The sequence below is a fragment of the Ochotona curzoniae genome, unplaced genomic scaffold (assembly GCF_017591425.1).
Source record: "Ochotona curzoniae isolate NIBS_2020 unplaced genomic scaffold, NIBS_Ocur_1.0 scaffold_4506, whole genome shotgun sequence".
Lineage (NCBI taxonomy): Eukaryota > Metazoa > Chordata > Mammalia > Lagomorpha > Ochotonidae > Ochotona > Ochotona curzoniae.
In genome coordinates, this window is record NW_024467119.1 from 54,337,761 (window position 1) to 54,364,620 (window position 26,860).

At 39.7% G+C, this 26,860-nt stretch overlaps 1 pseudogene; it reads right to left on the reverse strand.

Annotated features, from left to right (window-relative positions):
- Window positions 1-16,944: 16,944 nt before the first annotated feature.
- Window positions 16,945-24,262, reverse strand: LOC121147505 (annotated as a pseudogene).
- Between the last annotated feature and the right edge of the window lie 2,598 nt (window positions 24,263-26,860).

A 26,860-nucleotide genomic window follows, 5' to 3' on the forward strand; every position in this document is an offset into this window, starting at 1 on the left:
ACAGCCCTTCTGCCTGGTCTTTTTTGGCTTTTCTTCAGTTTCTTACCACTCATTTGTCTTGTCTCAATCTCAACTATGTACTTTAGCTGTTTTCATTCCTTAATTCTCTGCCAAGCTTAATAACAAAAGAATCTTGAGGAAAATTGACCTACCTCCCCACTGTGCCCACAGTGTCCAAAGTAATTTGTTGAAGTCCTAAAGCAAAATATTTTTGGAATGTTGTAGCCACATCCAACAATCAAATGTTCCAGGTATGGAAACTATGAAACTATGATGAATGCAGAAGAGGGCTTGTCTCTATTCCATTGTTCTGTATACAAATTTCAGTATGTTTAAAACCCATAGTAAAATATATGCTATAGATAGTATGTCTGAAAGGACACCTACCATGGCCATGTATACCCCATGACAGTGAGGCAGGGCAAAGATTTCCAGTCTCTGGCCAAGAATCACTGAATTTGAATCTTGAGACAAGCACTTAAGTCCGTCTTGTGATTCTCAATTTTGGTCAGGCTTGTGGACTACAGCTAAAATGCCATCCTGAAAAACACTAATGAATGTCATAAACAAATCAATTATGTCTGACTCTGTTTTAGCCATTCCACAACCACAACTCCATTCATGTTACAGAAGGGCATCCCAGATATTGAGTAGGCAGTATCATGTTTCTGGAGCCAGAAGCATCCTGACTCCCAATGCAAAAACCAGAGTGCAGAGCTGCTCTTTTCTATAGCATGCCAGCTGTGTCTACAGCATGAGTGTCCATGGCAGGATGCCCAATGCCCAGGGCACAGGCATTTCCCAGAGGTTGATGACTGACCACCACAATGAAAACGAAGCTGCTAAGTAAGAGAGAAATGGCAGCCACCCACATTCTGTTTGTTTTGTAATTAACCCAACTTGTACTGAAGCATATTTCCTTCAATTTCCCTATCTTCCACTGGCAGCCTTACCAGCTATTGAGAGGACACCAGAAATGGACTTGGGCCAGTGCAGGGCTGCCACATGGCTTATTTTCACACAGCCTGCCTGATAGTCCATCTGCTCTGGGTCATCTCTATGGAAATGAGGCTTTTAAAAGCCTAAGAAGTCAGTTGACCTGTCCCTGCCATGGCAACTGCAGGTGTGACCCAAAATTCAATAAATCTGTAACAGGCTCATTTTCAAGTGGATAATTTTATATGATCAACAAATGACATTACAAATGTCTAACTGGCCCTTTGCAGGAAAAAAGGATCATCTACCCCTGCTAAGGATGACTGAAAGGACACATACTGGTCTCATGTCAGCTCAAAGTCAGATTTTTGGAATGACCTAAGACAAATATGCTTAGAGTAATCTGCTGCAAAATGATTAAATTATCCTGGCCTCAACAGAAGAGCGAACAGCTCACAAGTAGAAAAAAAGGTAATGACATCTGGAAGACCAGATTATAGGTTACTAGTTATTACAAACCAGTATTCTAGTGGCATTCAGAACAATTAAAGCAAATGCAGTCATGGTTTCAGATACTGAGACAGCAATCTCATATTGAGTATGGTCTTGAACTGGAAACCAAGACATATACTGAGAAACCATGGGAATAACACAAAGCTCCTGATCATTCAGATGAACCAGTCGAAACAGTTGGGTTCACCCAAGCGAGACAGGAAAGCAAAATTACTTCCTTGAGTAGGAAGCTTACCCCTCAGGGGATTTGTAGTGATCAGAGAGCCATCTCAATTTGTGTGTCCTATGATTTTATAAAGTAAACCCAATTTTTACCTCAGGGACTATGTGAAGAATCTGCATGCCAAAGACTGAAGACAAACACACACAGCAAAAACTCCTTTCACCTCTTTAAAGAATTCAGTGAATGAACGTTTAATTTATGAGGCAATTGAAAAACTGTGCTTTTAGGAGAAAATCTCCTTTCATAGATCATAGGCTGAGATCTCATGAAACTACTAAGCTTTAAAAATTAACTAACTTTACCATGTAATTGGAAGCTCAGTTCAATGACTTTGTAGAACATGACAGTTCTCAACATTTACCAGTATTTCTAATCTTCCAGTCTGGGCATGGCTGACACTTCCTCACACTGCATTTACCAGAGCAATGTTCAAAAAGCTACAAGGTTGAGAGTTTCTCTTCCCTTCCATTCTACACTAGACATCTGGTGTGGAAACATTCAGAGATGTAGCCACCAATTCTGTCTTGAAAATCCCTTAGACACCAAAAGAATGAATATGACCAAACGACTCATTTGAATTTCTACAGCTGGAACTTCATAAATCTTTTTTCCAGAGGAGTCCCTAAAGAGCATGCTTTGGCAGGCACATCTAAAGGAATCACAAAATGCCCATTCCAGCAATCACACTCCAGTCTCACCCTGGCTCAGCCAAGGCGCTTAGGTCACAGTGCTCTCTGACCCATGGCTGGGAGAGTTTGTTCTGTGGTACATAAACAAAGATGAACATCGCATCTTCTAACACCGCTTCATTTCTCTGGTCTATTCATACTGTCTGTGGGCTGAGTTTCTTACCACCATCATGTACATTTACTCATATGACTTCTTTTAGAGAACTTTCAAACGTTCCAACACACAAGACCCAACTACTGAAGCAGGCATTTGGGATTAAGGTTAAAATGTTGAATGGGATGCCTACACCCCCTATCAAAGAACCTGGGGTCAAGTCTCAGCTCCACCCCTGATTCTGGTGTTTGCCAATGGTCACTATGAGAGGCAGCCAATCACAGTAGTTGGATTGCTACCACTGACATATGAGGCCCTAACTGAATTCCTTGCTTCCAAGTTTGGCCTGAAGTCATATTCAATTTAGCAGGCATTTAAGAAGGGAATCACTTGGGAGATCCGCATCTCTGACCCTTTCCTCTTTCAAAACAAAACAATAAATAAAATTTTTTATTTGTTTGGGTTTTTTTTAAAGATTTATTTTTTTTTTTTTACTGGAAAGGAAGATCTACAGAGACAAGGAGAGACAAAGATCTTCCATCCACTGGTTCACTCCCCAAATGGCCACAACAGCCAGAGCTGAGCCAATCCAAAGCCATGAGCCAGTAGCTTTTTCCAGATATCTCTTTCCTAGGCTACAGCCAAGAAGCTGGATGGCAAGTGGAGCAGCCATGACATGAACCAGTGCCCATACTTACCTGTTTTCTCTGCCACATCTTCCTTGCCACTTCCTTCCTCATGAGAAAATCTTTAGGCAGAATGATTCATATATCTTTAGTCACACAGTCATTTGTAACACCTGTGTGTTTAGGTCTAATTTTTTAATCCCAAGCATCTTGTTAGAATACTTTCCTAAACAAAGATAATTTCTCTAAAATAAATGACTTGGGTGGCATTGTAGCCTGGAAGATTGAGCTACCATCTACAATGGTGGTATCCCATTTGAGTACCAATTTAAAGTCCCAGATCCTCTATTTACAATCCATCCCTCTGCTAATGAGTAGAAGATGGCCCATGCTTAGGTCACTCTTATCTACAAGGCAGACCAAAATGGAGTTTTAGACTCCTGTCTCCTGTCTGGCTTATTCCTCACTGTTTTAGCCAACTGTCAAGTAAACCTCCATGTAAAAAAAAATATTCATTCTCATTCTCTCTCTCCCTCTCTATCTTACTCTGTCCCTACTCACCTGTCTCCTACACTCCCATTTCTCTCTCCCTTACTCTGCATTAACTCTGCTCTTCAAATAAATATTTTAAAAAATTTTTTAATTAAATGATATTAAGGTAACAAAATGTTTCTTTCTGCTTATACTAACATTGGGCAAAAAAAAAAAAAAATCCCTACCATCCTACAGGGATGAGAAGTCAGTATCAGTTAAAGTCACTTCATCTGTCTGCCCTGGTAAATATGTTGACATCCTCCAAATAGGACACAAGGTATTAGAGTGAAGTCAGAGAGCTGTGTGTAACCTACGCACATATGGAAATATGAGCAATAGGATACAGAAAACCCAGTAAAGAATCAGTAAGCATTTGATGGTTTTAATAAATACAGTAGTGGTATTGTTGGGGAAAGGAAAAAGAAGGAAGATTGTAGGACTCTGTTTCTGGATCAAACAACCCCATAGAGGAAAACAGTATTTTCTTTCAATGGACTTTCTTGAAGTACCACAGAACTTTTCTACTTAGGATTTTTGTGGTAAAAAATTGAGTCAATAGCCGCTTCTGTTTGTAATGAGAATGAAATATGTCTTCACTCTGGACAAAAATGTATTCAACAAAAAGTTGTGGTTCCAAAAAAACTTGTGATAATTTTACAAAGGACAAGGGATAAAATGGATTTTCTCATGTCTCTTCATGTCTCACCCAGAATTCCTCTTTCTGTTCAAGACATTAAAATTTTAGGTCCCAGACTCCAATCCATCTTTAATTGCGCTTTAGAAAAATCACTTTGGTAGCAAAAGAAGAATGAATGGTAAATGGGGCAGCCCTTGGAGACAGAACAAAAAGTCCCAAGACTATTGTAGAAACCTAAGGGAAAGAAGAGAAAACCCTGCATTGACAATGATTGCAGTAATTAAGAGGAGAGGATGTGTGGAAAAGCACAAGAGAAAGACTTAATATACTAAGAGCTTAGCATTTAATAGCAGACATCAGAAAGAATATGATGCTTGCTAGAGAAACCCTATCAACACAAAACTCTGTGACACTGGAAGGGAGCCAAGGATTAAAATAGATGATTCCAGAATGAATAGGAAAGAAATTTGCAAAACCAACTTGGTACTTATTCAGAAATCTTGAAATTATTTGGCTGTATTTCTGTTTATTAGCACAATATTTTTCTCTATTAGCAGAGCTAAAATCTGTGAATGGACTATAGTAGCTCTGAATTGGGTACATGAGACTGGCACAACTATATTCATGTATCATGATGCACATGTGTGTAAAACGTGATTCAACAATCCTTTTCCACTACTAGTTTATACCACACTTTACCCTTAAGATGATGCCTGAAACCAAATTACTTTCATTTTTGTTTCTGTATCTGATGCAGACAAAATAAGGGGAGAGAAAGAGTTGAATGGTTACTTGGTCAACTTCTAAATTTTAGAGTGAATCTAGATAATGTCAGAGATATGCTTTTATCTGTCCATAAAAAGATAAAAAATAATTGAGACAAAGTAAGGTATCCCAAACACTAGCCTCTTTAAGGCTCATCTCAGTTTCCAACCAAAGGTTCACTCGTGCTATAATTTCCAGGTCATTCATCCAGCAAATATTATTTGATGTCTGCTATATTCCAAGCACTTTTCTAATTATTGAGAACACATCAGTGACTGAAATAAACATTTCTTCCCAGCAAAAATTTTATTGATATTTCCTGCCTGTTTTTGGTGGGGAATGGAATCAGTTTCCAACATGTGGAATGTCCTACATAAATACTCTATACAGTTTTCCATCTTTGCTTTTTCCCACACATAGGCTGCATAGAAAGCACACTCCAAGGATGGAGCAGAGGGGTGCAAAAGGTGTGCTTGGAGTCTCTGTCCTATTTGACAGTGAGGAAAGAAGCCAAATGCACCTGTTTTTCCACCATCACCAAACCCCAACAGAATATCAGCTACATGAAAATAAACTTGCCTTGTATTTAAATGCCATTGACTTTAACCTTTTGGAGTTACTTGTTTAACATATACCACCTGTACGTACCTGAGGCCACAAGTCCTTGGCATACTCACAAAAGATAACCTTAACTCACTCTTCAAAAGGAAACAGCAGGAAATAATGTCAAAGAGTTACCCAGAGTCAGACACAGGGGGTCTTCAAAATGTTCACAGAAATGTTTATTAGGAAACAGCTTTGCATCAATTTCCAAAAGATTTTGCAACATTCTTCTGCAAATACAGTACTGTTGTATGTAAGCCTCACAGAAGCTATGTTAAGGTCTTATATTTTATTCAAACTGAAGAGAGGCAAGTATTACATGCTACAGAGCAACATGATTTAATTAAGAAATTTTAAATGTCACTTTGAAAACTAATTACAGGAAAAAAAAATGTTAAGAGGACCTGCAAAAACCCACATGGAATCGCTTGGTTTTTAAAACCTGACACTCAGCGGTAGTACATATTCATGCTTAAAGTTGGAAGATTGCATTCAAAGTATAGCAATTGAGTCAGGGTTGTTAGGATTTCTGTCTTTGAATTTGTCATTCCATTGTGATGGGAAGTTCCAGACCCTTCTTTACGTAAACTTTATAGGAAAAGTGAGACTTACAGAGCTAGAGGTTCCAGCAGGATCTAGGTCACCTGGGCCCAGGTCCTTGAGCCAGCCTGCCGGTTACCGGGTCCATGAGCCCCAGGATGCGGGGCAGTCCAGTGCAGCCTGGGTCGTCTGGCCCGAGACCTTTAGCCCCCCAGGTAGGTAGATGCTGGATTGATAAGCCCCAAGGGTGTAGGATTCTGGTGGGGTCCAGTCATCACCAGACTTGGGTTCTTGAGTCCACCTACATGGTGGGTGCTAAGTCTGTGAACCCTGCAGGTGGGGGTCTAGTTGGGCCTAGGTCACCTGGCCTGAATCTTTCGGCCCATCTTCAAGGTAGGTACTGGATTCGTAAGTGCCAAGGGCAGGGGTCTAGTGGGGTCCATATTGCCTGGCCCAGGTCCTTGGGCCCCAGGCACAGTGGGTGCCATGTCTGTGATCCCTGAGGTCAGCCAGTCTGACAGGACCCAGGTATTCTGGCCCAGGTCCTTGGGCCCACCTGTGAGAACTGGTCCTCCTCAGAGTAAAGGACAGAGTGGTGGATGGCAGGCCTTGGTGCACAAAGAGTATATGGTAGCCCATTGCGGCCTGCAGAGGTCATCCAGTAGCAGAGAATGTAGAACAGAACACATCAGACAACTATCCCAGCCAAATGATAACAGCAAAAATCTAGGTGAATGGAAACACTAAGGTCAACTGTGTCAGCCAATGAACATTGGAAGGGTTTCCTCACCCATAAATCAGTAAAATCAACAGCATTTCAAAACTATCTCATCCATCTGGGCAGAACCTTAGGGGCGTCCACCACATCGTGACTATGGGTTGATATCAGGTGGCTGTTCCCTATCCCCAGGTATTGGGGTGGTTTGGAGGTTGGGTATGGCTTCTCCTCTTATTTCTCCCCTCCCCACAGAAATGGAAAGAAGAAATAGGAAGTATGTTAACAATGATCACACATCACACCCACCTTTCCCTAATCTTAAATCTTTCTCACACTGATCAACTATGTAAACATCATCTAAAATAAGAATAATAATAATAAAATCTGGGCTTGTGTTTTGGCATAGTAGGTTAAACTGCCACCTGCAATGCCAGCATCCCATATCCAAGTTCCAGTTCAAGTTACAACTGCTCCAATTATTGTTTGTTTCTAATGTATATTATTTTTATTTGCTTATTTATATAAAGTGAACAAATTTCACACATTTCATGACTTTAGAACCATAGTGCTACTTCCCACACTACCCTTCCCTCATTCACATTCCCTACAACTGATCTCCTTATTTTTTCCTAATTTTTACAATGGCATATTTTAATTTTACTTCACAATCACAAACTTAATGTTCCATTCGATAAAGATATCAACATACATCAAGTAGAAAAAAATAAAACTATTCCTCAGGCTTCAAAACACAACCAAACCCTAGGATGTCAACCTCACTCATATAGATCACAGTTTTGAAATCTGTTTTTATTTGAAAAGAATAATTACAGAGGCAAGAGAGACAAAGAGAAAGAATCTTCCATCCACTGGTTCATCCGTAAAAGGTCACAACCACCAAAGCTGAACCAATCTGAACCAGATCCTCCAGATCTCCCACATGGGTACAGGGTCCAAGCACTTGGATCACTCTCCACTGCTTCCCCAGATCATAAGCAGGAAGCTGGATCAGGAGAGAAGCTGGGGTAACACACCAATGTCTATATATGATACAGGCACTGCAAGTGGAGGATTAGCCTAATACACCACCACATCAGCGATTACATTTTATATTCCATGCATTAGTTATCAGAGATCAGGCAAAGCAGAATGTTTGTTGGTTTGTTTGTTTGGGGGGGGGGGGTTTCACTAAACATAATGCTTTCCAATTGATCCACTTCATTGCGAAAAGGCGATATTTCATTGTTTTTATGGCTGAGTAGTATTTGATAGTGTATACACACCATGTCTTCTTTACTCAGTCAGGAGTTGATTGGCATCTGTGTTGACACCATATCTTAGCTACTGTGAATCGAGCAGCTGTAAACATGTAGATAGAGATAACACACTCATGCATGAATTTCATTTGGATAATTCCTAGAAATGGAATACACCTATTTACAGATATCTAAAGAATCTTCATATTTTCTTCCACAGAACTGGTCCATTTCTGATCCATCTGACCACAAATGCTCCTGTTTAAGCAGCAGAAAACGTCCCACATACTTGGGCTCCTGCCAACCCATGGGAGATCCTGTTGGAGTTTCCGGCTCCTGACTTCAGCCTGAACCAACTCGAGGTGTTGAGTCCATTTAGGGAGTCAATCAGCAGTTGGAATATCTATAATTAAATGAATCTTTATTTACATACCTATATATGAGTGTGTGTGTGGAGGGGGAGGTGGAATGGGTGTGTGCATATGTATAAATTTCTGTGAACTAAAGTCCTTTTTGAACTGTAGAAGATGAAAACATGTTCCTCCACTGGCATTTTGGTATCTGTTAATCCTCTCACCCCAAAATTACTTTGGCTTCTATCTTTACTTACCTCAGGGTCTAGTAGCTATTGTTGCCTCCACCTCTATGATACCAACTGTTTAGCTTCTACATATGAGGGAAAGCATGCATATTTGTCTTGCTGTACCCAGTTTATTTCACATAATGGAATGGCCTCCGTTTCCACCTGTTGTTAAAATGAAAAGAAAAATGTTGGCTTTCTCTAAGGTGTAGCAAAGATAGCGATTTTTTGGAAGTCAGATTTCAAATACATTTGAAAGACAGAATCAAAATTCTATGGTTACCTGGAGAGTCCAGACAATTAGATTGATATCAGTTGGCTAAAACTAAACAGTAGAGTTATCAGTTTATGAATAATCCTGAAAGCTGGGAGATTCAAGCAGACCAGCAAGAAAAGAGCAAGAGAAAACTAATCCTAAGAATGATCCTTGGGAAACACCCAGACAGACCAGAAGGGACATCAAAAGAAAGCACTGGAAAAAGTTTGAGAGTAAACTAAGGGAGAAGATATTTAAGGGACAAGGAGGTGGGGTCAAGGCCTCTGAGGCCAAGAACAGGGGACGACAATCAACAGCCACTTTTCCTTCGACACCAGGAGAATTGAGGACCAAGAACAGAGTTTGTGACAGCATGAAGGGCATCATGTTCTTTATGAATTATTTCAGTGATGAAGATGACAGCTTGACAGGATTTGAGTAGTAAAGCAGAAGATAGAAGACTAGGAGTCTGGATATAAATGATTTTATTATGGAACTGTTGCAAGGATGAAGGCAAGAGTTCAAAGGGAGGCCCCAGGCCGATGGTCAACCTGTGTCCTCATCCCACACCCGTTACCTTTTCCCCCACACCACACATGTCCGTGTGGATCCTCCAGGGAGCCCCCAAATCCCTCATCCACATAGTTGTCTTTTCACCACCTCTCAGGCCAAGAGCATAGATGCTGATATGGCAACAGCATTGGCCAAGGAGGAGGCTCAAGAAGCTGGATGAAGGCAGTCATGGTCAGAGAATTCTGAAGTCCCAAGGACCCAGAGCACTGAATAGGAGAGGAGGGTCATGAATCCAACATGGCTCGAGGGAGATCAGGCAAGGACCTTGAAAGGCCCCTCCGACTGCACAGGTCCAAGGGGGAATACAGGTGGCTTTTACTTTGCATGGTGTCACAGGAACATAAAAAGTATTGTACACACTGAAATCATGCAAAATTAAGCATGTTCTTAATAATCATGGGAAAGGTAGAATTATTCTAGGACTTTAAAAAATCTTTGACATTTGGGCCCGGCGCCGTGGCGCAGTGGTTAAAGGTCCTCGCCTTGCACGCCCGGGATCCCATATGGGCGCCGGTTCTAATCCCGGCAGCCCCGCTTCCCTTCCAGCTCCCTGCCTGTGGCCTGGGAAAGCAGTCGAGGACGGCCCAAAGCTTTGGGAACCTGCACCCACGTGGGAGACCTGGAAGAGGCTCCTGGCTTCGGATTGGCATAGTATTGGCCCATTGCGCTCACTTGGAGAGTGAATCAGTAGACGGAAGATCTTCCTCTCTGTCTCTCCTCTCTGTATATCTGCCTTTCCAATGAAAAAATAATAAAAAAATAAATCTTTAAAAAAAAAATCTTTGACATTTGAAGCATGTCATTGCATGCCTTAAGCATACACAATTTCCATTTTACAAATTATATCTCAATACAGCTAGGAATATTCATTTTAAAAAATTAAATCTAACTAGAATATGAAATCATACACATTCATGCACATATACAAGACAAAGCAGTCTACTGCCTGCTCTGCTTCATTCAGTACACAGCATATATGTTTTTGATTAATTCTCTGTCTGCTAGACTACAATTGCCATGAGAAAAGTATTTTGTCCAATGGGTTTGCAGCTGATTCCCCAGAACTCAGGGTACTGTTTTTCATAGCACTGCTCAAAAAATGTTCAACGATCAAATACATACATAGATTTCCTGGATATAAGATTAATGGCCAATAAAGGCAACGGTAGTTATAGCTCCCAAGATTAGACTGGGATACTTCCAGCAACCTCAAGGAGGACTTACAAGATCTGCACTCACACTTGCAGCATCTGGCTTGTAAGTCACTTCTTTGTGACACTATTCTCCCATCAAAAATATTAGGAGGGCCCGGCTCAATAGCATAACGGTTAAGGTTCTCAACTTGAACACGCTAGGCTCCCATATGGACGTCAGTTCTAATTCTAGCAGCTCCACTTCCCATCCAGCTCCCTGCTTGTGGCCTGGGAAGGCAGTCGAGGATGGCCCAAAGCCTTGGGATTCTGCAACCACATGAGAGACTCAGAAAGTAGTTTCTGGCTCCTGGCTTCGGATTGGAGCAGCACCAGCCGTTGCTGGGGAGTGAACCATCAGACAGAAGATCTTCCTCTCTGTCTCTCCTCCTTTCTTACATTTGCCTTTCCAATAAAATAAATAAATCTTTAAAAACAAAATTAGGAGCCAGGCCCAGAGCGCTGGGCTAAAGTCCTAGTGGCTAAAGTCCTCACCTTGAAAGCACCAGGATCCCATATGAGTTCCAGTTCTAATCCCGGCTACCCTGCTTCTCATCCAGCTCCCTGCTTGTACCCTGAGAAAACAATCAAGGGCGGCCCAAGGCTTTGGGACCCTGCACCCATGTGAGAGACCCAGAAGAGCTCCTGGCTCCTGGCTTCGAATTGGCGCATCTCTGGCCATTGTGGTCACTTGAGGTGTGAATCATTGGATGGAAGATCTTCCCCTCTGTCTCTCCTCCTCTCTGTATATCTGAATTTGCGATAAAAATAAATAAATCTTTTAAAAAAGATTAAGAACATTTGCTGTCAGCTTCCAGGCTTCTCACATTTGCATTTCAAAACATTTTTTTTTACATCATACAATAGCTTATTCTTAATTGTCTTTCTGATTACATTGTGTGTTTTCTAATGATGCATGAAATCACAATTGGAATTGTTTTGTCAAAACCTTAGAAACTGAGCAAACCAGGTGATGTCAGCAAGATGGCTGAAAAGAGCTGCCTGTGACTCATCCCCCAAAGCAAGGGAACCGAGCAAAAACTAAGCAACTCCATTATAACTGAAATGACCAGCAAAATGTGATGATAGAGACCAGGAAAGTGGCAAGATTCCAAGGAAGCAAGGAAACCAGAGATCACCACAGACAAGATCCAGAATCACACCAGAGGCAAAATGAGTTCTTCCTTATGAGAACGGAGTAAGCTAGAGTTGCCCAGTGCTCTCCACTGCAGCAGAAAACAACTCCACAGGAGCTGTCTGTTCTCAGGGTCCCTGAATGCAGTTTGGAGCTGCTCAAATTTCACAAGTTGTATCAGCAAAGTAGGAGCAATGTCACACACAGCTGAACTGCTCTGATTCACTTCCTTGTTAAAACTAGGCCCATTGTTGACTGTATCCTGCCTTCGGGGCAACAGGCCACAAGGTTTCTCTATTTCCATTCTATCCCACTCATAGTAATGGTAGCAGCACTACCGCCCCAGCTGCTCAGAGTGTAGGTCCAACAGAAATTCCAAGACTTCAGCTTCCAAGACCATTTTCTGATTTACTTCCCATGGAACAGATGGTCTTGCCCTGAAGAGAAGCCAATACACAGCTGTTGATCTGTCTGCCACTGTGCACAGACTGACAGCCAGCTGGGCAATTGCTCCAGAGCCCTGGTGAGCACATCCCAAAGCCAGCCAGCCCTCAGAACACTCAAAATGCCTCGCCTAATGTGACAGCCAGCCAAGTGATGGCCCTGTGGCACAGCCAGCCAGTCTGTTGCAACTGTGGATGCACTCCAGGCCAACCCAACTTCTAGTCAGGAAGCAGCTCCACTCTACTTGGACAAATGACCTGAATAGACATTTCTCACAGGAATATGTAGAAATTGTTAAGCATATGAGAAAATGCTCAACATCACAAGGAAATATTAGGAAAACAGAAGTCAAAATCAAAGAGAGATACAGCATCTCAAACCAATTGGCACAAATAATGCCAAAAAAGCACCGGACTAGAACATAAGTTTAAAAAAAATACATATGTTATCTCAAGATCTAAAAGAAGGAGGGAGAGTACATATAGGAGGGAGGGAAACAAATAATAAAATATATTAAATTTGTTCTCTTTGTATTAATATCCTAATGATGAGAAATGTGTTATAGTAATTATCACTCATTTAGTTTAACCCTGAGAATCTAATACAGAAATAAATTCCTTAAAAAATAAAATATGAATATTGCCTTCAAGACCAAAAATGCAATAAACACTAGTAAGGATGTGGAGAAAGCGAACTGTCCTACAATACTGGTAGCAATAAACTTTTGAACAGGCATTAGAGAAAATGGCATGTAGCTTCCTCTGTAAGTGAGAAATAAAACTACCAAATGATCAAGCACTTCCGCTGCTACATATATATCTGAAAAATATAATATCATTATATTACAGAGACAGCTGTATGCCTTTTACTTTGCCATACTATTTGCAGTAGCCAGGATGTTAAATCAATTGAGATATCCAGAATGGATAAATGAATTTTAATGTACTATAAATATATAAAATACATTCTCATAGACATGACAAAAAATAAAAACTCATCATTTGTAGCAATATGGATCTTACTAGAGGACAATACTGAAATTGGAATAAGTCAATCATATAAACAAAAATTTTACTATGCACATGCAGAAGCCTTAAAACGGAGTTTATGGAAGTAAAGAATATAATGGTTACAGAGCAATCGCAATCGCAGGGAGGGATGGAAACAGGATAGTTAACAGGTACATGGGAAATGTTGGAGAGAAGAAATAACTTTTTAAAAATAATTTACTTAATTCATTTATTTTTATTTGAAAGTCAGATTTTGCAGAAAGAGAAGGAGAGAGAGAGAAAGTCTTCCATCCACAGGTTCACTCCTCGACTGAGCTGATCTGATACTAGGAGCCAGGAGCTTATCCTGGGTCTCCGACATGGGTGCAGGGACTCAAGGAATTGGGCCATCCTTCATTGCTTTACCAGGCATGAACAGAGAGCTGATCAGAAGTGGAGCAACTGACACATGAACTAACACCCTTTATTGAGCAAAGAAAGAGCACAGAATTAACCTAATTTACCACACCGACCCGAGAAGAAATAATTTCTAATGTTCCATAGCACCAGACCCAGGAGAAATAACTTCTAATATTCTATAGCTTAGTAGGGTAACTGTAGTTGACAACAATCAATTTTATATTTCAAAACAGTAGATAAAAAATCTTGAATGATCCCAGCATAAGGAAATGCTGTTTAAGGTGAGGGATAGACCAGTTTCCCTGATCTGGCCATTATAAATTGTAAGCATGTGTTGAAATGTCATATGACTCATTAACACGTACAATTATTGTGTGTCAGAATTTATAAGACCCCTTTTTGAAGAGTTGTGGTTCGTAGGTTAATCTTCTGCTAGCTATGTCAGCATTCCACAGTAAAGTACTAGTTTGAGTCACCGCTGCTTCATATTTTATCAAGTCTCATGTAAATAGGTCTGGGAAAAGAGCAGCAAAGGGTTCAGAATCTTTGGTCCCTGCCACTCTGTGGAAGACCTGGATACAGCTCTGGATCCTGGCACTGTGGCGTGAACCAGTAGATTAAAGATCCCAACACCCCCCACTTCTCTTTGAAATCTCTCTGCCTCTCTTCCCCATGTCTCTCATTCCCTCTTGTTCTGTCTCTCTTCCTGTTGAATAAGTAAATAAATGTATTTTTATAAAACTAAAAATATGTTTTAAAAAAGAACAAATTGAAATATTAGACATTTATTAAACCACTGGAAATCTGAACACCAGATGGCGGTTATTTAATTATATAAAGGAATACTTGATTTTGTGAGGGAAATGGTAACCTTGAAGGTTAAATTCCAAATTCAATTTATTTTCATTCCTTCTTTTTTTAAGATTTATTTTATGTTTATTGGAAAGTCAGATATACAGAAAGGAGGAGAGACAGAGAGGAAGATCTTCCGTCCAATGACTCACTCCCCAAGTGAGCGCAATGGCTGAAGCTGAACTGATCCAAAGCCAGGAGCCAGGAACTTATTTCCGGGTCTCCCAGGCCTGTGCAGTGTCCCAAAGCTGTGAGCCATCCTTGACTGCTTTCCCAGGTCACAAGCAGGGAGCTGGTTGGAAAGTGGAGCTGCTGGGATTAGAACTGGCGCCCATATGGGATCCCAGGCGTGCAAGGTGAAGACCCCAACCACTACGCTATTGCGCTGGGCCCCATTCTTGCTTTTAATACTTGCAAAAATATATTTTTTTTAGAAAAGAAACCTTATAAGATGTTATATATCCAAATGGAATAAGTACATCCATGGTTGGGCTAAATCGTAAAAATGCATTTTAAATCACTTCCTGCAAGGTTCAAAATTTTTATTTGAATTTGGCTAGTAAACTAAATCTTCTTTAACATCTATCCTGCAAAAATTATTGGAAAGTGTTGAATTTTTATATTTTTGGACATCTACTCAGAAAGAAAAATATCTGTTCAAAAGATTTTACAGTAAGTTAAAAATTCTGTTTATGAGTGTGTAAATAATGGAGTGTTGGGTATTAATTATATTTATGTGATGCTGGAAGCATTTCCAAACAAGTACTTCTCAACAGACATCATTATAGCCTATAGCCTGTTTTCCTATTACCAAAACCTAGGTCCCTGTCGCAAGAGTCATGTCAAAATAGCAATGACAAAGTCAGGATGTGAAGCAAAGGGACCATTTAAATTTCTGACAGATGAGTGGGTAGAATTCTGGGTCTCAGGAACTACTGCCTTGCTGAATGAATGTGATTTGGGGTATATACAGAAGGGGGCTGGAGTAAGACCAAGCACCAAGGCTTGTACATTGCTCCTCTGATTCATGCTCTGGTTGCCTGCAATAGTTGAGGTAACGAACAAGATAGTTTGTGCCTTAGGGCACAGACAAGTAGGAAGTCTATCTCTGTAACATCAACAAGATGCTCTGCTGTCGTGATGGCCACATGGGGGGCTACATGAGGTGGGCAGTTATTTCCTGCCCTGGACTTGGAATGCCTCAGACTTGGAATTCCCCTGAAAGACACCTCTTAACAGTATAGATCACCAAAATGTTTTCTGTTAGCAAAGCAAATGAACTCCCAAGTCCTAGGGTTAGAATCTTTTAGGTCCAAGCTGCACCATTCTGTTAAGTCAGTGAGTCAAGCTAAGGGAGGATAGCTCAGAGATCAGCATGTGATGGTGTCTAGTATCTGCTCCCAAACGAAGGTTTGGGGGCCAAATCCATTTCTTTTTAAGTGCAGCTATTTCTTCACTCCTTGACAAGCAAAGGCATACAGAGAGGTTAAAAGTTTAGAGCCTTGATTTACCAGCCAGGGAAGACAGCCACACAAGATGCTGATAGGCTACTGCCCAGTAAAGCAAAGGCTTTTTAAAGGTTTAAACCTCATTGTGTTGGAGACAGGCCTCCAGGAGGTGTTACAGCTGACCATGCCATTGGATCATATATTAACCAATAGTAGTCAAGGTTGGAAAGGGAGTGTAGCAAGCTGTTTACAGAAGCAAATGGCCAGTTAAGAGAGGGGTTACAACTGCCAGGAATAACGATTGTAAATCCTATTGATCCATTATTCCATAACCCCTCTGTGTGCCAGGCAGTTCTCTGAAGCCAAATGGGGCTGAATCACTGTGAGTAACAAGATGGAGTTTACTCTTGTCTTCCCTAGTGAGTAACCTGAGTTGGTTTTTCTTTCTCACAAAACTGGCCACCTTTTTCACTCTATGATAGTTTGTTTCAAAAATATGTGTGTGGTCATATACGAGTGATGGCTATTTATTACCACAAAAAAAGCTCAAAAGTCTGGAACCCTTTTAGTTTCCCTATTCTTTTAGGAGTGATTGTCACTCCGTGAGGCACAAAGGAATTTTATGGCCATTCCCACGCTCATGACAAAACATGGTTCAAATCCGATCATACTTTCCAATACTTGCTTTTTTTATCAATTTTAATATCATTGATGTTAGCACTGCTATGAATGATGCAATAGTCTTGTCAACTTAAACATAATTTGCTCTCAGAAAAGCAATAAAAACAATAAAGTTCAGCAATTCTACCGGTGATTATAGGTTTTCTCCCAAAGCTTAGAAAAATCATTTACTATTGAGGATAAAATAGTTTAACTGCTCATTTAAAAAAAAAATTAGCCTTTGTATATTTCATTACTGAAACTTAATCTAGCAAAAAGCAAAAAGTTAGCCATTCAATTCAATGCCATACTTTTCTAAAGTCTTGTTTGTTTTGATCTGTATATCTTTAAATTTTTAGTATTATTTACTAAGAATTTTCAATAGTGTTGCTAAAAAGGAATGCATTTTAACTTGCAAAAAAACTTTAAAACTTATTTATTGATGATTATAGAAATATCGTGAAATAAAACATAACAAAGCTCTTTTATAACTTTAAAAATATTTCCCAAGTTAAAAACCTGTTCTATGGGCTGGCATGGTAGCCTAGCAACTAAAGTCCTTAGCTTGCATGCTCTGGGATCCCATATGGACACCAGTTCTAATCTCAGCAGCCCCACTTCCCATCCAGCTCCCTGATTGTGGCCTGCAAAAGTAGTGGTAGATGGCCCAAAGCCTTGGGACACTGCACATGCATGGAAGACCTGGAAGAGGCTCCTGGCTCCTGGCTCCTGGCTTTGGATCGATGCAGCTCTGGCCTTTGCAGCCATTTGGGGAGTGAATCAACAGACTGAAGATCCTTCTCTCTGTCTCTCTTCCTCTCTGTATTTCTGCCTTTCCAATAACAATTAAATAAATCTTTTTTTTAAAAAAAAAACCCGTTTTAGATCAAAAAGCTATAATATGAATGCATGACTAATGTGTCAAAATGATTTAAACACATTTGATAAATGTTAATTATATGATCAGTACATTTTTCTGAATGATTCTCTTTATATTCACTTTCGCCAGAAACTAAATACTGAACTTCTTCTAAAACTGATAGTTTGTCCTTGAGATTCAAATTGTATTTCATTACAAATTTAGTAAAAAATAACAAAATTTTTTCATTTTAATTTTGATTAACTATCTGCTGGTGGTGAAAATAAGCATGTGAAAAATTCTGCAAATCCTGTGGCATACTGATTCCAGCTTTACTGTTGATGATTCCTTTATGCTAACCCTGCAAGAAAAATATTTATCGCTTTTTAGAAGACATGCAGTAGCATCAAGCATGTCTCTAGGATAGTCTGTAGCAGACACTATTTGGGAGTTTCATGAGCTGTACACAGAAAAATCTATTGCTCATTTGCTGTTATTACAGTGCAAGCATCTGGAGAACATTCACTCTGATGTTTGACAGTAAATCTATTTAGCTCAAGACAGTTTCCTGAAATATTCATACTTCCATACACCTTCCTCTTGACATTCAGGTACTTCAAAAGTTTTATCAGTTACTGGGGCAAGCTGTCCTTATGTGCTGCTGAATATACTGCTAAACAGCAAGATACTGCCAATCTCTTCAAAGGATTTGTCAAGCCAGTTCTAGAAATCCTGTGTCTTGATTCTGTGCCTGTTCTGCCTCAACACTGCGATCACTCTGCCTTGACCATAGTGCTACAATCATCCTCAAATTTGAATTATAAGAATCCTTGGTAACCTGCAGGGGAGCTCAGGAATTCAACATTAACTGCCTGACTCCTCAGTCTGTGCTTTGCAATAAATATCTGCCTTCTTCCCCATGCTAGTGTCAGAAAATGGCTTGCTGTATGTCAGGCGAGTAGAGCCAGGTTTGGGGGTTTAAAGCAACTCCTCTGACCACTTTTGGGTTGAACTTCAAAAACCATGATATAGACAGTAGCCAGTTCAGGCCCTGGGACATTGTAACTGAGAACAGTTGTTTGAATAAGTGCAGTGTAAATAAAAGCACCTTTCACAGAAGACTAGAACATGAGATGGGGGCTTGTCTCATGTGTTTGAAAGCTTTGAAGAGCAAAAAATCAAACAGAGGAAAATTGGAACTTATTCAGCTACTGCTTGGAAAAAAAATGAGCATGGAATCCTGAGAAATAGTTAGCGGAGACATCTGAGAGACAAAACTCCTTAGGTATAGAGTTCATGGCTCTAGCAATCAACAGCCACTGTAGCTTGCAGAAAGAGCTTCTCTTAATGGCAAACCTGAAAAATGAGAGGGAGCACTAGAAAATATCTAAACAGCCTTCCAACATTAAAAAAAAAAAAAGTGAATTTAAGACAAGTGACCATGTCTTACTCAAAACAAAATATAAATTTCATATTTTATATATTAAATTTATTTATTTTATTATTTTATGGTACAGTTTCATAGGCTCTGGAATTTCCCTTCCCCCTCCCCAAGTCTCAACCCCCATACTGATTTCCCCTATTTCATTACAACAGTATAGCCCTTCATAATCAGTCATAAGTTCATCATTCTGCTGTTTAAGTATATCCCAACATTGTAGGCATGGACAATGGCTGAGAGTCCAGCATCCTAACTACCAACATAGCATCAGGTCAGTGCAATAGCATAACAAGCTATTGCTCTGCCTGTGGCACTGGCATCCCATACTGATGTCATGTCCAGCTGCTCCACTTCTGGTCCAGCTCCCTGCTTATGAATTAACAAAGCAATGGAATATGGCCCACATCCTTGGACCCCTGTACCCATGTGGGTGGTCTAAAGGAAACTCTTGGCTCCTGGCTTTGGACCACTCTGCCATGTAGTCATTTGGGGAGTAAACCAATGACCAATGATAGAAGATTCCCTCTCTCTCTCTCTCTCTCTCTCTCTCTCTCTGTGTGTGTGTGTATGTGTGTGTGTATGACCTTCTCTATAAATCTACCTCTCAAATAAAAAGAAAAAAATATATATATATATATCCTCGTGTTGCAATCTGGGATGTTCTACAATATCCCATATCAAAAAATCATTCACAAGTATTTGAAAATGAAGATGATGGTGTCATAAAGGAGAAATTACAAGTGTTTTGGATAGACTACTGCTGTCTAAAACATATCCACATTTCCTGTTTACCTGACCACGTGCTTTCTAACGAATGTCTTTGTATCAAATTGGAAATGTATGATGATAGTAAAAATTTCAGTTTCTTTTTTCTAGTTCTGTTGGAAGCAGCATTAATTAAATTTTGTTCTTAGTTGGACTAATTGGATGATACATTAATTCTGAATTTCATGTTTCCTGCTTTGTTCACATTCAAAGCTCTTGTACATCTCAGTAGAGAGTGTATGAGACTATTTGGGAATAATGAAAGACAAGCGATCAACATGCCTACTCCCTAAACTTTCCCTGCACAAACATACACAACACTCCCTAGTAAATCACCACAGCATAGTTTACACAGTTTTATCCTCTAAGAACTAAAGCAATCTGACACACAGGCAACACACAATTTTTAAAAGAGTGTCAGTAGATCCACTTAATCATAAAGAGCTCCTTTACTCTAAGGTTTCTACATTTTCTGGCTGACTCTTGGGTTGTCTTAATACCAAATTTGCTGTTTCAAATCCTTCTTTTTCATGTCTTAATGTCATTCTTTTTTGGAAACAAAGGAAGCTGGATCAGAACAATGAGAAAAGTCTAAATTTTACTATTATATGGCAAAAATAAAGAGGGATTAGATACCCAGCTATGGTTCCCAGCAAACTTAAAAGGTGTTCTAATTTGAAAAACATGTCCTGTTCTATTAGAAGTTTCAGAAAGTTTTTTTTCTAAGTGTTGCAGGAACAAGGATACTTAGAATTGGTCCTGAAGAGAGAAGTATACTACTTTTCTACATCATATTTTGCAAGCCACCATGAATTTCGAACCAGAGATTCTAAATTTCAATCCTGATCCTACCATTTATTAAGTATACCAACTTGAGCCACTTTACTAGCTCTTCTGAACATCAGTTTTCTCAACTCTAAAGAAGAGATACAGGACGATAAGTTATTCCAGTCCCTGCAATTATAATGATGCTAGATCACCCTTAGAGGTTTGAGAGCTTTGTTTTTATCTTAGGGCAAATCCAATGCCCAGATGCGGCTCTTTGCTTACGTGCAGATATCAGACTCCACCCCAGCCTCAAAGAGTCAGAAGTTCAAGGGAAAGGGACAGGTGCATCTGGATCTGTTACAAAGCAAGCAAGTACTTCTGCTGGACTTCATTGACAAGGACTGGCTGTGCCAGAAAGGAATTTGAAATACCTTTTCAACTATAGGCTCAGCTTTGAGAAGTCACCATGAGGGAATGCCTCAGAAGATGCAGCCATGAGGCTGAGGGAAGTTCAGGAGATGGTTTACTTTCAGTGAAAAGGCAGGGCCAAGTCCTCCTGGCTGAAAAAGACCACAAGATTCAAATATTGGTCATCTACCAAAACTGTAGTTTCCTTGTGGATAGGATCACAGTACTTCTAAATACATGCTAGTCAGAAGCAGGAACAGAATGGTGATTCAAACTTTTTTTCTCTTCAAATTATGTTTGCTGTGGACCATATATTGCAGTAACAATTTTTCTACTATGCAAAATTCTGAGTGGGGGCAGGGATTGATTTGGTGAGTGCTGGATTTTAATTAGATATTTATAGTCTTTCTTTTCTGTTGATGATAGAACTTTGGATTTGGGTGAAGTAATCCAAAGACGGATACCTTGGGCAAAAATATTAGTAATATGAAAGACTGCCCTGTGAGGACATGACACCATTTCAAATAATTTAAGAGATTTCTAGTTTTTTCTGGGAAGCTTGAAAGTACAGTTTGGGGCAGACACTATAAAGAAGGTGAATTAGAAAAGTAACCATAAAATTTATTGCCCTGGGTTCTGTTTCTCTTATTATGCACATACAGAATTTTTAATTCTGAAAACCAATGTGTCAGTTTTCCTTCTGGGGAAAGAAATGGGTCTCAAGTTGTCCCCTAAACATAGTAACTGTAAAGAGAAGCTAAGAAAAAACAAACTGCTGTATGAGGTAAGAAGTGACAAGTGACAATCAGATAAATGTCAGGAGTGTCTGAAAGTTGCCAGAAATACTTGGTTTACTGCAGAAGCATGAGAAGTGAATTATTACTTTAGACATTTGAGAAATGGGTAATCTTGAAAATAGGGGGGGGAAGTTAAGAATACTCAAAACTACTTCAGTGTTTGTGTGCCTTGACACATAACGGGAATTAAAATACAAACAGGCTTACCAGTTAAGAACAAAGGTTGAAAAGACAGATTTAAGTTGGAATCCCAGCACTTCCAAGTGACACTGAACAAGTTTAACATCTGAAAGCTGCAGTTGCTATTGTTCTTTCAAATGGACACAATAAAAATAATTGAGTTAAATCACTCAGGCAGCATATCCAACTTGTTGTAAGTATTCAGTAAATTTTTGGTTTGAGTTTTTATTCCATCCGAAGCTAAGTAACTAATGATACGACATGTATTTCCAAGAGTATATAAGACACAGAAGTAGAGTGTCTAAATTCCTGACCAAAATCCAAGAAAGGGAAAGAAGGAATGGCCATGTACTTGGTTGCAAATTTCTCTCACTGTGGTCTAAGCAGCTCTACGTATTTGCAAAGAAGCGGTGTGTAACTACTGGCACTGCTGGGATAGGACTCCCTGCTCCAATCTCCTTCCTGCTTCCGGACAGGATAGTTAAACCATCCCCAAAGTCTCTATCTTTTCTTAGAACTCACCAGGGGAAAGAATCACCAGCTTTATTTGGCACCCTTTCCCATGCACCACAGTCATCTCTTCCAGAAAGTTTTATTTTACTTTTAAGCTAAATAGTATGTTTACATAATGAAAAAGGCTCATATTGTTTAAAGGAGTGAGGTTCTAATGACTGTAGAAGTTACATCATAGAAGAAGATTTAAATATGCCCTTACTCAGCTTTGTCAATTGCTTTTGATTTTATTCTGGATTCCTTCAAGGCAAGTAACAGAAACCAAACACAAATTACTGCAAGGAAAAAAATGAGAACATACTGGCTTATATAATGGAAAGTCTAAGAGCTGTCTACACTTGGGTACAATATGAGTAGAAGTTCCTAATAATACTTTAAAAGTTTTTAATACATTTTTATTTGGGGGGGGGAGAGAAAAAGAGAGAGAGAACAAGAGAGAGAGAGAGAGTGTGTGTGTGTGTGTGTAAAAATACCTTCCATCCTCTGGTTCACACTCCAAAACTCCAAATGCCTGCAACAGGCATGGGTGGGCCAGGCTAAAACCAAGAGCTAGAAACTGAATACAAGACTCTTACATGAGTGGCAAGGATCCGACATTTTAAGTCACCTATAATCTGTAGCTCTTGTAGGCAGAAACTGTACTGGAAGCAGAGGAGTTGAAAGTTGAACCAATATGGGATGTGAGCATCACTGGTGGCATCTTACCTGCTGCACCAAATGCCCTGCCAAAATAATCTTTAAAGTCAGGCAGGCAGGAACTTACCCTGATGTTAGGATGCCTCAGTCCCACATCGGAATGCCTGGCTTTAAGTCCCTGCTTTGACTCTTGATTGCGAATTCCTGTTAATAGACACTCTGGATTATTTGTATTTCTGCCACTCATATGAGGCACTCAGGTGGAATTCTGGGCTTCTGGCTTTGTTCACATGTGAGCGTCTGGGAAAAGAATCATCAGATGGAAGCTCTGCCTATCTGTCAATGCTATATGGGGACGCTGCCCCAAAGGTTTCCCACCAGTGAGGTGTGATTAGCTCCAGAGTGGAGTCTGCTATGGTTCATTATAACCCATCCTTCAAAGATGTGTTCTTCTGGAGCCAGCCCTATGTGGTCCCTGCCTACAGCCATATCTAGTCTTTGTTTTGATTTTGTTTGTTAGCTGCTGCAATGGCATTTCCATTTCAATAAGCAAACTGGCAGTTCTGCATTTCGCACTGTCTGGGTTTTAAAATAAATCTGTTTCAAGTGTCCATAAAATGCATATTTTTAATCTACTTAACCACTTGCTCCTGTTCCTATGTTTGATTGTTTGGTTGGTTGGCTGGTTTTAACTTTTATACTCCCTTGTATATGACTAACTATGCCCATTGGGTCCACTATCCAACCTATCTTTTCCCATTTTGGTGCTGCTCTGTTATCATCCCCAAAGGAGGGTGTCAACAGAAGAAAACTGTTCTTTCCAAACTGGAATTCTCTTTTCAAGGCCATCCCTGGCCCTCTCACTGGCTGGGACAACCTGCTCCCTACCTTTCAGAGTAGTTAGATGCCATCATTCAGTGTGAATGCTCTTTTGTCTCAGAAGTTAGCATTCTCTTGGCATCCTCATCCTTTTCCATATCAAAAGTTTCTTCTGTCAAGGCTAACACCTTCTCATTTCTACCTGACCCTGTCAATTCCCATGAGGAATGTGTTAGAAACATACTCAAGCTTCCATATCATAAGCAGCAAGTAATTCAGTGAGTACAAAGCAATTCTTTTCTCACATAGCAGTTTTTCTTGGAATAGTTATTTTCTTTCATTTCTGTAATTGCCACATGGCTGGCTACAATAGTCTTCTGTTTTTTCTTGTCCATTCTCATCTCCCATTTCCTCTTCATTTATGATAACCTGATTTCCACAAATCTGTTATGACTTTTAATCCTGGCAACAGATAACAATGGCTGCACGATACTCAGGTCCATGACTTCAGTGCAAGAAGGAATTCAGAAACAAATTAACACTAGTCAACAGTGAACAGCAAGCAGAGTGTTACTCAGAAAGCAGAACTACCCATTCCACAGACAGAGGACCTACTCAGAGGGGAGTGGTCCCTTCTCTGAACTGAGGTTAATAAGAAGGAGGAATAGTTATGGTGTTTTCTGGGAAGTAGTTGGAGATTTTTTAGAACCTAGCTGCCACTCCTTGCCATTCCTTACATAGTCCAATGCTTGCTATCCAATGCTGCTGTGTTATTTAGCATGCTGAAGTATGACAATGTACATACAATGAGTTGCAGGTCAGTCTAGGTCAGCCTTTATGCCTCCTAAACTGGTGCAAGCCTGGTCCTGGAAGCAGGTCTGATTATCAGAGCAAAGGGAAACAAACTCAAATCCTGTAGGTCTTGTGATCATAAGAACTTTGCTTTCTCTTAAAAAGATTTATTTTTATTCTAAAGGCAGATCAGACTTACAAAGAGAAGGAGAGACAGACAGAAAGATCTTCCATCTGCTGATTTACTCCACAAATGGTTTTGATGTCCAGAGCTAAACAATCCAAAGCCAATAGCCAGCAGCCTCTTAATGTCTCCCAAGAGGGTGCCAACCTCACCACTCTCAAGGCTTGTGATGTATCATGTATCTCTGTTTTTTGTCTGTTTTCTGATGCTTTTCAGTCCCCTTGTCTGATTTCTACTTATTGAAGATACACGTTGATAGGATTATTTTCCCAGAATCATTTTTCGTCTTCATCCTACCAAGTTATCATTCCTGAGACTTCAGATCTCAGCTATAACTGATGAGTGGCATATGTAGCCTCTGTACCCCTATCTTTTCTGTAATGTTCACCATTTTTTCAATGAATCTTGTAGAAACATTCAGTTACATTTAGTCTCCTAGTGTTCCTATATCCACTCAGCTTTCCCATTTACCTGAGTACTGGGATCCTTTTCCCATCACTCACCTCTATACAACTTGTAATCATAACATAGTAATTTTCACCCATTTCTAAATCTGTTCAGCAAGGTTATCTGCAAATAATAAAAGTCATAGCAAAGCTGTATGGAGCATTTATTATGTTCTAAGCACAGCTCTCCATACTCTTCATCTTGCAGCTTGTTTAACTCTCAAGACAATTCCCTGAGGTATGAATGATTATAATTCTCATTGTATAGTTGAAGAAAGTAAAGCCCAAAGAGGCTTCACAACTTGCTGAAGATACAACTAAGAAGAAGCAGATTAAAGATAGGAGCCAGGCTATCTGTCAAGAGTCTGTTCTAATCACCATGCATGATGTTTGCTTTTTGGCTTAAAATAGTTGATCTTCATTTTTATTCCTATAAGATTGATGTAACTTAATGTTTGCACATCAGATGCTGTCAATATGTTAAAAAGATCCAAGAGATAGCTCTTTTGTGGCCAAATCAAGAAAACCTTCTAAGTCCAAATTAGAAATTTAAATTTGGGCTCATATATGCCCAATATTAGATAAATTTGAGAAAAACATAACCAAATAAATGCTTGCCAAGATTTGGTAGGTTTGATTCTCCCATCTTTCCTAATAATGATCTAATATTTGTAATAGATTTTGGTTGTTATGGTGACAAAATGAGCTTTCGTTCTGACTACAAGAGTGTAGAATGTAGGACGGATGATTCTCTTAAAAACATACATAAGCATTCATAAAAATGTACCAGTCTCAATGGCAACATCAAATGTCTTTTGAGGATAAATTCTCTGTGAAATTTTTCCCTTCAGATCCAGAAGAAAACAGATGGTCAGGGCTAACATAAAGGAATAGATTTGCAGGAAATGTTTTCAAAATTAAGTCATACAGGAATGTCAAGCACAAACTATGTGGTAGGTAAAATAAAACAGAAAATGTCGCTGTTGAGTCCCGTGAGGCAGCTTGGACAACACCTCCCATAACTGAGGCAGGTAAGTTACTTTTCTATCGTTTCGTTAGGGATAGCAAGCCCATAGTGAACATCTGGGTGAAGTCCAGGCGTTTTCTATCATGACCCCTACATCAGAGTCTGTTAAAGGTTAAAACCACAAGTCATTTTAGGAATCACCCTGTGACAGAAAAAGCAAACCAGTGGTTTTAGTAGTTAAAAATTTACTGACTCTGGTATCAGTCTGGCAAAATAAAAAAAAAAAAAATGATGACTTAAAAACAAGTGCCTATCATGATCATCTTCATTTTGTTCTCGGAAATTCTTGTGTCATTTCTTCAATAACCTGAAGAGAGCCAGTGACATGAGGTAGAGGTAGGAGCTTAACATTGCTATCATTTAGAAATATCAATTTGTGGCAATTATACAAGAAGGTCCATATTCTGATCTGTTGTTCTGTTGTTTTTAACTCCAAAGACAAAGCATTCCCTTATTGTCTTTGGACTTAGGGTGGTAACTCTAAACACTAACCTTAATAGAATACTTTTCTCTCGGCTCTAAAAAGCACGAACATGATCAAGAG